At 39.4% G+C, this 12,500-nt stretch overlaps 1 protein-coding gene across 4 annotated transcripts in view; it reads right to left on the bottom strand.

Annotated features, from left to right (window-relative positions):
• Window positions 1-12,500, bottom strand: part of arhgef28a (Rho guanine nucleotide exchange factor (GEF) 28a) — a 269,023-nt gene that overhangs the window by 186,107 nt on the left and 70,416 nt on the right. The window lies entirely within an intron of this gene.

The raw sequence follows: 12,500 nt of genomic DNA, 5'->3' as shown, positions 1-12,500 counted from the left end.
AAGGGTAAAGAACTGTGTTAGGTATGGGAAAAAAAGAGTGAGGACTTTCCTCGTTCTGTAGCTCAGTCCTTCAGATGGCAATGAATGGCAAGCCTGGGATTCTCAGTCCCCCCCGAATTCACAGCACTTCCCATGTTTTGGTTTTTTGTCACCTCATACTGATAAAACAATTTTCACAGTCTGATCAATTTACTCCTGTCTGGACAGATATTTCTGTGATCTTACAAGCAGATGTAGTAGAAAATATATCTGACCAAATGTGTTGGCACACATTGTTTGAATTTTCAAATAATCCCCGTTACTACTAAATCGCAAAGGCTTTGGAAGCTCCTATGGATTAATCCCCTTGTTGTCCATATTGTCTATGCTAGAGGTTTATTAAGTGGGGAAAAAAATATCAAAAGAGCAGATCCCTCATACTAATTATTTGGGCTATTATACCATCAGCTATAGTTATAAAGCTAACAACATGGTCTCACGCTTACAAACTTGTAATAATTCACTTAGCGAGACTTGTGTCAAGATACAAAAGTTAATGTTTTAATACGGTTACAGGTAAATTTGTCAAATATTTGGTTAGGTCTGCATCACCAGTGGCACATGTTCTCTTATCATTCAAATGTTGCTTTTTTTTTTTTTTTTTGACTAGCCAAGCAGTTTTATACTGAAAAGTTCTTTGAAGGAATGGGAAAATTGACCATGAAATAAACACCAACTGTGCTGACAAAATCATTCTCAGAAGTATTCAGACACTTCCCACTATACTGCCAACATGAAAGTGGACTTTGTTTGTAGTCCAGAAGTACACTGAAGAAACAATTTTAATAAATAACAACCTAACACTAACTAGGGGTATGCAAAATAATCGTCATGACAATGCATCGCGATACTAACTTTCACGATATACTGCATCGATTCTTGACGCCAAATATCGATTATTAATTTTAAAAAATGAATAAATAAAATTGTATGAATGGTTGGCGAACATCAGCCAAAAACAAGTAGAATACAACTTCCAGTCCTGTAGATGTCGCCGTGGAGTCTTTGACGCCCGCTGCCTTCATGCCAGTGGCATGTCCGGCGGCGGGCTACTGCGACCTAGACATTCTGCATAGACATCATATGCGACTGCAACTCTGTTTACAAATCTCGCTGGAACAGCGCGCACGACATGCTTGAGCGCTTTTTAGAGCAACAGCCTGCCATCCACGCTGCACTCCTGTCTGCAGAAATACGTAAATCTGAGAAGGACATCTGCACACTCGCCGAGTCTGACATAACTGCTGCGGTACTACAACATGCTAAAAGAAATATGCTAAATGAGTGTATTGTTTCCTAATTTGAGGATGCTCCACAAACTATAAATGCATAAGGCATTTAAATATAATGTAAAGTAATGTAACAAATAATATAATGATGATGATGATGATAATTTAATGTACTAATATAGTATATATATTTTGATATTTATTATTGCCTTGTCCTCCCATACTGCAGGTGCTGCAAAGAAATTGAAAACTGCTGCTATTAGTTTTCTTTTATTATTTTTAGTTTTATAAATCCTATGCAATTTTTGTCATTAGTGTGTCCACTCGTTAAGTATGGAAACAGTATTTGTTTTAATGGCAACTACCTCCAAAGTCGTTTCATTAAATTCAGTTATGAACTGAGTTGCTCTAAGTTATGCATCAATTGGAGACACTATCCAGATCGTACACAGCCACTGGTAATTATGCTCTATTTTTTTTTTTACATTTTCACTGAAGTATGTTGAATATATCGCAATGCATCGCAATAATTCAAGAATCGTGATGCATCGTGATAGTATCGCATCGTAGAATGTGAATCGTGATTCGAATTGAATCGTGACTTCTTTGCCAATACCCACCCCTAACACTAACTAGGTCTGTAACAAACATCACAGGTCAAATGTGGTCTACCAACGAAGTATGCCCTCTTGATGAAAATACATAGTGCTGGTTTCAAATAAAGACTTAAAATTTTAAAATGCGAAAAAGAAGACACGCAAACTGAAATGTTAAAAATGTGGACTTTATGTATTTCAAAGAACAACCCACATGACTAAATGGCATGAGCTCAAAGTAATATAAATGTGTTTAAAATAAATAAATTAATAAAAAAAAAACACATTTTTACTACTTTGCCCTCAAGAGCTCAAGCATAATCTTCTTAAGGATCTAAAACAGCCCTGCCATTAATGGTCTTTATTAGAGATAATCACTGATTACATTTTCTAGTTTTCTAGATTTCATTTTCTAGTTTTTCTAATTTTTGTTTGTCTTTTAAGTTATTCTGGATACTGGCAAATCTACCAAATGAATAAATAAATAGATAACTTTTTCGATAAATCAAGATATATAGTCAGGTCAATACATATTTGGTCAGTGACAAATCTCTAGTTTTTATCTGTCTACCACATTCAAAATGAAATCATCATTATCATCATATTAATAACTTGCAGCCTTTCCGCTTTAATTTGATGCTAACTGCATCCAAATTAGGTTAACAATCACTACGTTTACATGCACATAGAGAGAATCGAATTTCTGCCGTTGCTCGACTGAAATCGAAGTTCAAAATGCCATGTATACACCTTAATTTGGCTGAAATTGAACCGAACTTGATTTCTCGGAATCGAGCTACACGACCTAGTTTATGCGATTTCTGCCGAGCTACTTTGTGCATGTATACCCTATCGAGCTAGTTGTCGAGCTACTTCCGGAAGTGACGAGTGACGAGACCACAAGCGGGAAACACAACAGCCTCGGTCGGCATGACAACAGTAGTAGCGAGCAGCAGAAGAGGTCAGGAGGAACAAACGAAGAAGAGAAAATGGCGATGTAGAGCTCTCTGAAGTGTGGGTGGAGCACAGAGGACGGCAGGACAAAGCTTCTGGTACTAATAGGCTTTTTATTGTCAGACTTTTCAGTTTAACAGCCTACTTTTATTCTTGAGAGAAAAACGCGCACGCGCGCTGTGTTCTAGTCCCGGGATGAGCTGTCTCCTCTGCTCTCCCTCTGCCTCCTTAAATAGGGCGCGGTTACTGGGAAGACACACAAACACAGGTTAATTACCGTCAGGTGTAGTGATTCTTTCACTCACCTTCCCTGGCTCCGCCCTCCTGTCACAGACCGGCGCTTGACCACGCCCCCACTGCCACAGGCAAGCAGAAACGTGCACTTCTGGAGCAATGAGGAGACAGAGTTCATGCTCATTCAGCTTAAGGAGTTGAATATATTAAAATTCATGGACGGGAGAAAAACGCGCAATGAAGAACACGGAACTGATAACTTTGTTTACACTCTTGAATAGCTCTTCTTCATGATGACAACCCGAAGTGTACCAACACGATGGGGCGTGTTGCGCCACCTGTGGCTCGGGTGCACAATGCACCTCACACAATAGCCCGATTTCAGTTGTGTGCATGTACGATTGGATTTCTCTGGCACCCTGCTGGGACCTTCAGCTTGATTTGGATGTGCATGTAAACGTAGTGAGTGTAGAAATAACTGCACTTATACACACCTCCTGCCCCTCCCTTTTTAAGGGACCAAAGGTAAATGGACAGTTGGCTGCTCAGCCGTTGCATGGTGAAGTGTGTTATTCCTTTATTTTTTCACTTACATGGAAGCAAATAAAAGGTCTAGAGTTAATTTCAAGTGTGGAATTTGCATTTGGAATCTGTTGCTGTTAACTCTCAATACGAAGTCTAGAGAGCAGTCATAACCATCCAAGCAAGCCATCATTAGGTTGAAAGATCTAAAACCCAACAGAGATATAGCAAAGCCATTAGGTGTGGCAAATCAACTAACTAATGCTTACATTCTTAAAAAGAAACACACTGGTGAGCTCCAGAACACCAAATGGTCCAGAAGACCACATAAAACAACTTGTGGTGGATGACAAAAGAATTCTTTCCCTGGTCAAGAATGGAAATGCCTCCAGGAGACAGGTTTATCGAGGTCATTGTCAACAATCAACAGAAGGTTTCCACAAGACAAAAACCATTGGTAAGTCTCAAAAAACAGGAAGAAGACTATATTTGAGTTTGCCAAAAATGTCTTAAAAGAAAAGAAAGCCTGTAACAACATCCTATGGATAGATGAGGGGGGAAAAAAATATGGAGAAGGGAAGCATCTGCTCATGAACTGAAGCATACCACCTCATCTTATGGCATGACCATGTATGGCTACCAGTGGAACTGGTTTACTTGTATTTACTGATGTGACTGCTGGCAAAAGCAGCTGGATGAATTTTGAAGTGTATAGGGCTATCTGCTCAGACTCGGCTAAATTCAAAACCCATTGGACAATGGCTGTTGGTCTCAAACAGGGCATATGGACAATAACCTGAAAAATACACTGCCCGACCAATGACAATAAATAAATAAATGGGGGGGCCCCCCACACTAATATTTTGTTGGACCACCTTTAGCTCATATTATGGAGTGCATTCGCCATGGCATTATTTCAACAACCTTATGCAAGGTCACAACATTTATTTCCCTCCAGAGACGTATTAATTTCGCCAAGATCTTGCCTTGACAACAGGAGAGTCGAACCATTCTAAAGTCTTCTCCAGAACATCCCAAAGACTTTCAAAGGGATTAAGATCAGAACTTTGTGGTGGCCAATTTATATGTGAAAATGATTCCTCATTCTTCCTGAACCACTCAAAATTTGAGCCCTAATTTTATGCTTGTGCCATCAGCGAAGGGGGAAAAAATAAAAAATAAAAATGTCCATTGATGTGATAACCTGGTCATTCACTACATTCAGGTCATCAGCTGACTTCAATTTATTGCCACATGACATTACTGAGCCTCGACCTGACCAACTGAAGCAACCCCAAATCATAACACTGCCTCCAGAGGCTTGTACAGTGGCCACTTTACATGATGGGTGCATTGTTTCATGCACGTCCTGATGTGTCCATCGCTCTGGTGTAGGGTACATCTGGACCACATCAGACTCCCTGACCTTTCTCCATTGCCCCAATGGAGTCCAATCTTTATTTTCCCTAGCAAGCCTGGTCTTCCGATTAGTTTCACTAATAAGTAGTTTTCTTATGGCCACACAGAGATCACAGTCAGTAAGTCAAGATTTTTTTCTGACCACATTTCTTGCACAAAGTTGACGGTTTACCACTATCCTTCCAGGTTTTAATAATTTGTTGGACAGTTCTTAACCCAATTCCAGTAGTTTCAGTAATCTCCCTAGTTGTTTGTTTGATGCAGGCCAACGTGATTTGACCCTTCTGAATCACAGTAACAGCTTTTCCACAACCACGGGATACATCTTCCAATATGGTTGTGAAAGAAATGATATGCAACTCACTACATCGCTTGGGTTACAAGAATTGTTGACAGCTGAAAAAAATACTCACTGCAATAATTATCTAATAAAAGACTCTTAAGTATTTGCTTATTTAAATCCAAATGGTGACTTTTTTGGCCAGGCAGTGTATTTAGAAAGCAACACAAGCAGAAATGTTCTGCAATGGCCAAGTCACTCACCTGAGTTGAATACAATTGAGCATGGATTTCACTTGCTGAGGACAAAACACACCAAGAATAAGCAGAAACTGAAGACAGTTGCAGTAAAGGCCTGGCAGAGCATCACCAGGGGAAGAAACCTAATGTCTGGTCATGTTTAAGGGTTACAGACTTCAGGCAATTGTAACCAAGTATTAAAATTGACAATTTCATTTCTGATTAAGGGAGTTCACATCAAACATCAGAATGGGAAAAATTGTGATCTCAGTGACTTTGACCGTGGCATGGTTGTTGGTCTCAAACAGGCTGGTTTCAGAAACAAAGTCATTAAACCTGATTAATTAATCCAGTCCTAAACCAAATGTTTAATTTCCATCAATAAAATCACAGAACAGTTTCAACTGAAGAACAGCACTTCTCGGTCACTGCTGTAGATTTGAGAATCTGGGTGCAACTCACCACAACCAAATATAAAAAATGTTTTCAGTAATGAATTTTTCAGCAGGTAATTAACATTTTGCCCATCAGCTTTCTGGCTCTGAAAAGAAAGTTAACTACCATTATGTTACACACACACACACACACACACACAGTATTCAGCTGCAAGCACACAAACTAGTATTTATTAGCCATCTAGTTCACTAGCATTCAGAGGTCATGTCAAACCACATGAATACATACTAGTTTATTCTTAGCCAGTTTCATTAGTGAGGCATTTTATCGACAAATTTTGATTTCATGTTGTCGGTGGGAGTTCTGACAGCCTGTTCTTCTTGAACTAATGTCATCAATCAAGGAGTAACCACATTTCACTGCAACAGTCAAGTTGATTTGTATAGTGCTTTTAACAACAGAAATTGTCACAAAGCAGCTTTACAGAAAATTAAAGACTTTAAACGTGAGCTAATTTTATCCCTAATTTATCTCCAACGAGCAAGCCTGTGGCAACAGTGGCAAGGAAAAACTCCCTCAGACAACATGAGGAAGAAACCTTGAGGAACCAGACTCAAAAGGGAACCCACCCTCATTTGGGTGATAACAGATAGCATGATTATAAATAACTCGCTTCTGTAACGGTGTCCTATATAGTCACAAAGCATACAGTGTCTTGCAAAAGCATTCATCCCCCTTAGTGTTCGTCCTGTTTTGTCGCATTACAAGCTGGTATTAAAATGGATTTTTTGGGGGGTTAGCACCATTTGACTTACACAACATGGCTACCACTTTAAAAGGTGCACTTTTTTTTTTTAATTGTCACACAATAATTAAAGATGAAAAAACAGAAATCTGGAGTGTGCATCGGTATTCACTCCTGTCAAAGTCAATACTTTGTAGAGTCACCTTTTGCTGCAATTGCAGCTGCAAGTCTCTTGGGGTATGTCTCTATTAACTTAGCACATCTAGCCATTGTGATTTTTGCCCATTCCTCAAGGCAAAACTGCTCCAACTCCTTCAAGTTAGATGGGTTGCATTGGTGTACAGAAATCAAGTTATGCCACAGATTCTCAATTGAATTGAGGTCTGGGCTTTTATTAGGCCATTCCAAAACAGTTAAATGTTTCTCTTTAAACCACTCCAGTGTAGCTTTAGCAGTATGTTTAGGGTCATTGTCCTAGTGGACTGTGAACCTCCATCCCAATCTCAAACCTCTAACTGACTCAAACAGGTTTTCCTCCAGAACTGCCCTGCATTTAGTGCCATCCGTCTTTACTTCAGTCCTGACCAGCTTTCCTGTCCCTGCAGATGAAAAACCTCCCCACAACATGATGCTGCCACCACCATGCTTCACTGTAGGGATGGTATTCTCAGTGTTGGGCCACACATGGCATTTCCCATGATGGCCAAAAAGTTCAATTTTTGTCTCATTTGACCAGATAATCTTCTTCCATGGTGTATGGGGAGTCTGCCACATGCTGTTGGGCAAACTCCAAACATCTTTTCTTCAGCAATGGCTTTTTTCTGGCCACTCTTCCATAAAGCCCCACTCTGTGAGGTGCACAGCTTAAAGTGGTCCTATGGACAGATACTCCCATCTCCACTGTGGATCTTTGCAGCTCCTTCAGTGTTCTTTGGTGTCTTTGTTGAATCTCTGATTAATGCCCTCCTTGCCCGGTCTGAGAGTTTTGGTGGGTGACCTTCTCTTGTCAGGTTTGTCATGGTGCCATGTTCTTTCCATTTTGCTCTAATGGATTTAATAGTGCTCCCTGGGATATTCTAAGTTTGGGATATTTTTTTATAACCCAACCCTGATCCATACTTCTTCACAACTTTGTCTCTGACCTGTCTGGAGTGGTCCTTGGTTCTCATGTTGCTTACTTAGTAGTGTTACAGAGTCAGGATCCTTCCAGAACAGGTTGATTTGTACAGACATCTTGTGGCAGATCATGTGACACTTCGATTGCACACAGGTGGCTCTTAACTAATTATATGACTTATGAAGAGAATTGGTCGGACCAGCTCTTATTTAGGGGTTTCATACAAAAAAAAAAGGGGGGGGGGGGAATACCTATGCACACTCCAGATTTCTGTTTTTTCATTTTAATTATTGTTTGCGTCACAATAAAAAACAATTTGCACCTTTAAAGTGGTAGGCATGTTGTGTAAATGAAATGGTGCTGACCCCCCAAAAATCCATTTTAATTCCAACTTGTAATGCGACAAAACAGGACAAACACCAAGGGGGATGAATACTTTTGCAAGGCACTGTAACTGTGTAACCAGGAAAATCATTATAGTTTTAGCATGAAGTCTGTTTTGTTGAAGTTATGAACTGTTCATGACAACTGTAGTCCTCAGCCACGAAATGTATTACTGTAAGTGTCCAGAGCCATCTTCCAAGTGCGAAGATGGCTTCCAGCAGTCAGTTGAAAAGATAGCAATAAACAAGAGCATGTCAAAGGGCAATAAATAAAAGAAGTGTTTGTCACAATTAGAAAAAAGGCAGCAAAAGATGAAACTTTTTTTTGTATCTGTATCAAAAATTCATCGCATCAGTTCAGTATAAAAAAATTTTCAAATGATACACACCCCTAGTCATGATGCAGCCTTTTATAGGTGAATGGCAATGTTGACAGAGTTAAAGTGACACGGGTCGATGTGCTGGTTCAGGAATCATTTAATCCACTCCTCTTTCTGAATTGCTTGAGCTGATACCCCTCAACACAGCTGGTATGCATCATCTTGTTTCAATACATTTTATTTCCTAATGCAGGGCATCCTAACCACGCGTTAGTCTGTTTACAAACTGCTTGGCAGCCAGTTCGGAAAAGTCACGAGGTCATGCGCAGGTCAGAGTTCACGACCACGGAGCCACAGCAAACATGGTGGATCGCCCAGATCGAACAAAGACCCCTAAATCGAGACAAAAAAAAAAAAAAAAAAAACTGATAATTTTAAGGAAGTATCCGACATTGTCAGAGGCAAAACATGCCAGAAAAGAGAAGGAAAAAACATGGCAGACAAGCCGTTTCCGTACCCAAATGTAAACATTAGCCCGCTGTGTTTTTCCAGCTCATTCTCCTTCACAAACAGGCAGCGGGCAATACAGCATGTGATTCAAGTACCTAGGGGTTATTCTAGCCCCACAGGGTAATATTCATCTTTTTAATACATCGACCTGTCACTTTAATCATTTGTTTGGCCTAGCTAGGTGACAAGGTTCCATACAAATTATGTGCTTGAGTCATTATGCTAAAAAGCTATTGATGTACCAGGAACTACCACAGTAGTCCCCATGAGAGCCATGACACATATCCAGATCACTGTTGCACTTCATTTAAGAGAGATTTTATGGATCTACAGTGTTAAGAAGTCACAATAAAACAGCAATCTATTTAATCTGTCACTGTGTCAACTTGTTTATAGTGAGTGATTAATAAATAAATAAATAAATAAATAAACCACACCTACCAAAATGGCAGGGTGAGACCGCAATGCTGTACCACTAAGCCACCAATTTTGCAATTTTGATTTGCGAAAATACAAATCAGAAGACAAGATGGTCCTAATGATTGGAATAAATTCTCAGCCTCCATGAACATAATGCAACATGCATGTCTTGCTGTGCTGATAATGTTTATCCATATGAGCAGACCTTCTCTTAACTTCCCCTCTAATGTTCTCATAAGCAATCCCTTCATTGGGCAGTCAAGAATCATTTATATCAGTAGTGCTTGAAAGGCTTTGGAGACATCTAATCCAAACATGTTTTATCCCACTTCAGCAGAGTGTATAAACATTCATATTACAGATACAAAAGGTATCCATCTGGTAAATATTTTGAATATAAATATAAAAATGTATACTTGTATATGAATATACATTTAAGAAAGCTAGCATCCTTTAGTATATATTAAAAACTTTTTTTGGCTCTTAAAAATGTTCCAGACTCCTACTCTAATCTCATTAAACCTTAGATGAACGCATATGGAGTTTGCTAAAGTCATTGGAACTGATTGGAAAGTGGGATGTATTGCCAGATGGAGATTTATAATAGATCTAAATCACCAATAAATGTAATTATAGTCATGCAGAAAAGAATGCTCTGCAGAGTAATGCAGTGAATGCTTGTGAATAAGCCATTTTGTTTCCAAAGGCCCTTGTTAGGATACTTGGCATGAGAAACCTCGGTCAAGTTCCAGGACACTCATGAGCAAATTCTCACTGCTTTTGCCAGGAGAGTCATCCTTAGATGTTCTAGCAGGAAAATAATTCAAAGCATTCTTTCAGATCCACACAAACATTGTTCACAGACCATAAAATCTTTAGAAATTCAGAAAGTTTTAGAAATTACTAGCCCAGACTTTGGGCTCAACTTCCTTGAGAACCAGAATAAGCTAGAAGGGCACCACTGCAGACTTTGATACTCCATTCGCTAGATCACTAAAAAAAGATAAAACCATGATGCATTAGACCAGACACCACAGCAACTTTTAGGCTAACAGAATTATGTTAGCATATGTGCGGTGATCTGAGAAAAGATGTGTTTCAACCTTAAAAGGTCTGTAAAGACCATGTTGAATGCAAGTGCCAATTTAACAAATTTAGTGGTGAATGTGATCAGTCTGACTTAAAAATGTCTAAAAACTTGCTAGCTGAGTGCAATTTCCTCAAACAGTGAATGTCATGCTTTGATAAAGTTATTGGATAACTATATGTCCTGGCAAAATCGAAATAAGCCTGACTAATGCAGTTTATAAATCAGTCACCCGCTGTCAAAATGCCTGTTAAAGATTTAGATCTTCAAATACAATTTTTTCTCTTAACTTTTGGGTACAAACAGCCATCAGAATGCTCAAACTTTACTTGTGATTGAGATATACAGTACTAGTCAAAAGTTTGTAGACCCCTACTCATTCATAGGTTTTTTTTTCTTGTATTTTGCCTATTTTCTACAATACTGAAGACATCAAAACTATAAAATAACTTATGGAACTGTGTGTGTAAATAGCTAAGTGTTTTTTTGTTTTTTGTTTTTTTTTAAATCATATTTCAGATTCTTCAAAGTAGCCACGGTTTGCCTCAATGATGCTTTGCACACTTAGCATCATCTTCATGAGGTAGTCACCTGGAATGCTTTTCAGTTAACAGGTGTGCCCTCATCAAAAGTTAATGAGCAGAATTTCTTGCCTTCTCAATGCATGAGATCAAACAGTAAATAGTCAATTCTAAACATACAGTAAATAGACCTATTCCACAACTGTAGCAATCCATACTAGACAGAGAGTGACTCAAGTCACAGTAATTTGCGCTAGCTGTTACAAACTGGGACGTCTGGTCACCGTACCCTACAGATCCGGAACAGTAAGAGGTAGAGAATGATGCTTAGTGAGAAAAGTTGCCACCCTGAACAAAATAAAAACAGGTTGGAAAAAATCATGAAAATTGAGAGTTATACAGTGGGGCAAAAAAGTATTTAGTCAGTCACCAATTGTGCAAGTTCTCCCACTTAAAAAGATGAGAGAAGCCTGTAATTTTCATCATAGGTATACCTCAACTATGAGAGACAAAATGAGGAAAAAAAAAATCCAGAAAATCACATTGTCTGATTTTTAAAGAATTTATTTGCAAATTATGGTGGAAAATAATTATTTGGTCAATAACAAAAGTTCATTTCAATACTTTGTTATATACCCTTTATTGGCAATGACAGAGGTCAAACATTTTCTGTAAGTCTTCACAAGGTTTCCACACACTGTTGCTGGTATTTTGGCCCATTCCTCCATGCAGATCTCCTCTAGAGCAGTGATGTTTTGGGGCTGTCGCTGGGCAACACGGACTTTCAACTCCCTCCAAAGATTTTCTATGGGGTTGAGATCTGGAGACTGGCTAGGCCACTCCAGGACCTTGAAATGCTTCTTACGAAGCCACTCCTTCGTTGCCCGGGCGATGTGTTTGGAATCATTGTCATGCTGAAAGACCCAGCCACGTTTCATCTTCAATGCCCTTGCTGATGGAACGAGGTTTTCACTCAAAATCTCACGATACATGGCCCCATTCATTCTTTCCTTTACACGGATCAGTCGTCCTGGTCCCTTTGCAGAAAAAACAGCCCCAAAGCATGATGTTTCCACCCCTATGCTTCACAGTAGGTATGGTGTTCTTTGGATGCAACTCAGCATTCTTTCTCCTCCAAACACGACAAGTTGAGTTTTTACCAAAAAGTTCTATTTTGGTTTCATCTGACCATATGACATTCTCCCAATCCTCTTCTGGATCATCTAAATGCTCTCTAGCAAACTTCAGACAGGCCTGGACATGTACTGGCTTAAGCAGGGGGACATGTCTGGCACTGCAGGATTTGAGTCCCTGGCAGCATAGTGTGTTACTGATGGTAGCCTTTGTTACTTTGGTCCCAGCTCTCTGCAGGTCATTCACTAGGTCCCCCCATGTGGTTCTGGGATTTTTGCTCACCGTTCTTGTGATCATTTTGACCCCACGGGGTGAGATCTTGCATGGAGCCCCAGATCGACGGAGATTATCAGTG

Source organism: Neoarius graeffei, chromosome 28 (assembly GCF_027579695.1).
Source record: "Neoarius graeffei isolate fNeoGra1 chromosome 28, fNeoGra1.pri, whole genome shotgun sequence".
Taxonomy (NCBI): domain Eukaryota; kingdom Metazoa; phylum Chordata; class Actinopteri; order Siluriformes; family Ariidae; genus Neoarius; species Neoarius graeffei.
Note: the sequence above shows the minus strand (reverse complement) of the source record. Positions and strands in the feature narration are given on the sequence as shown.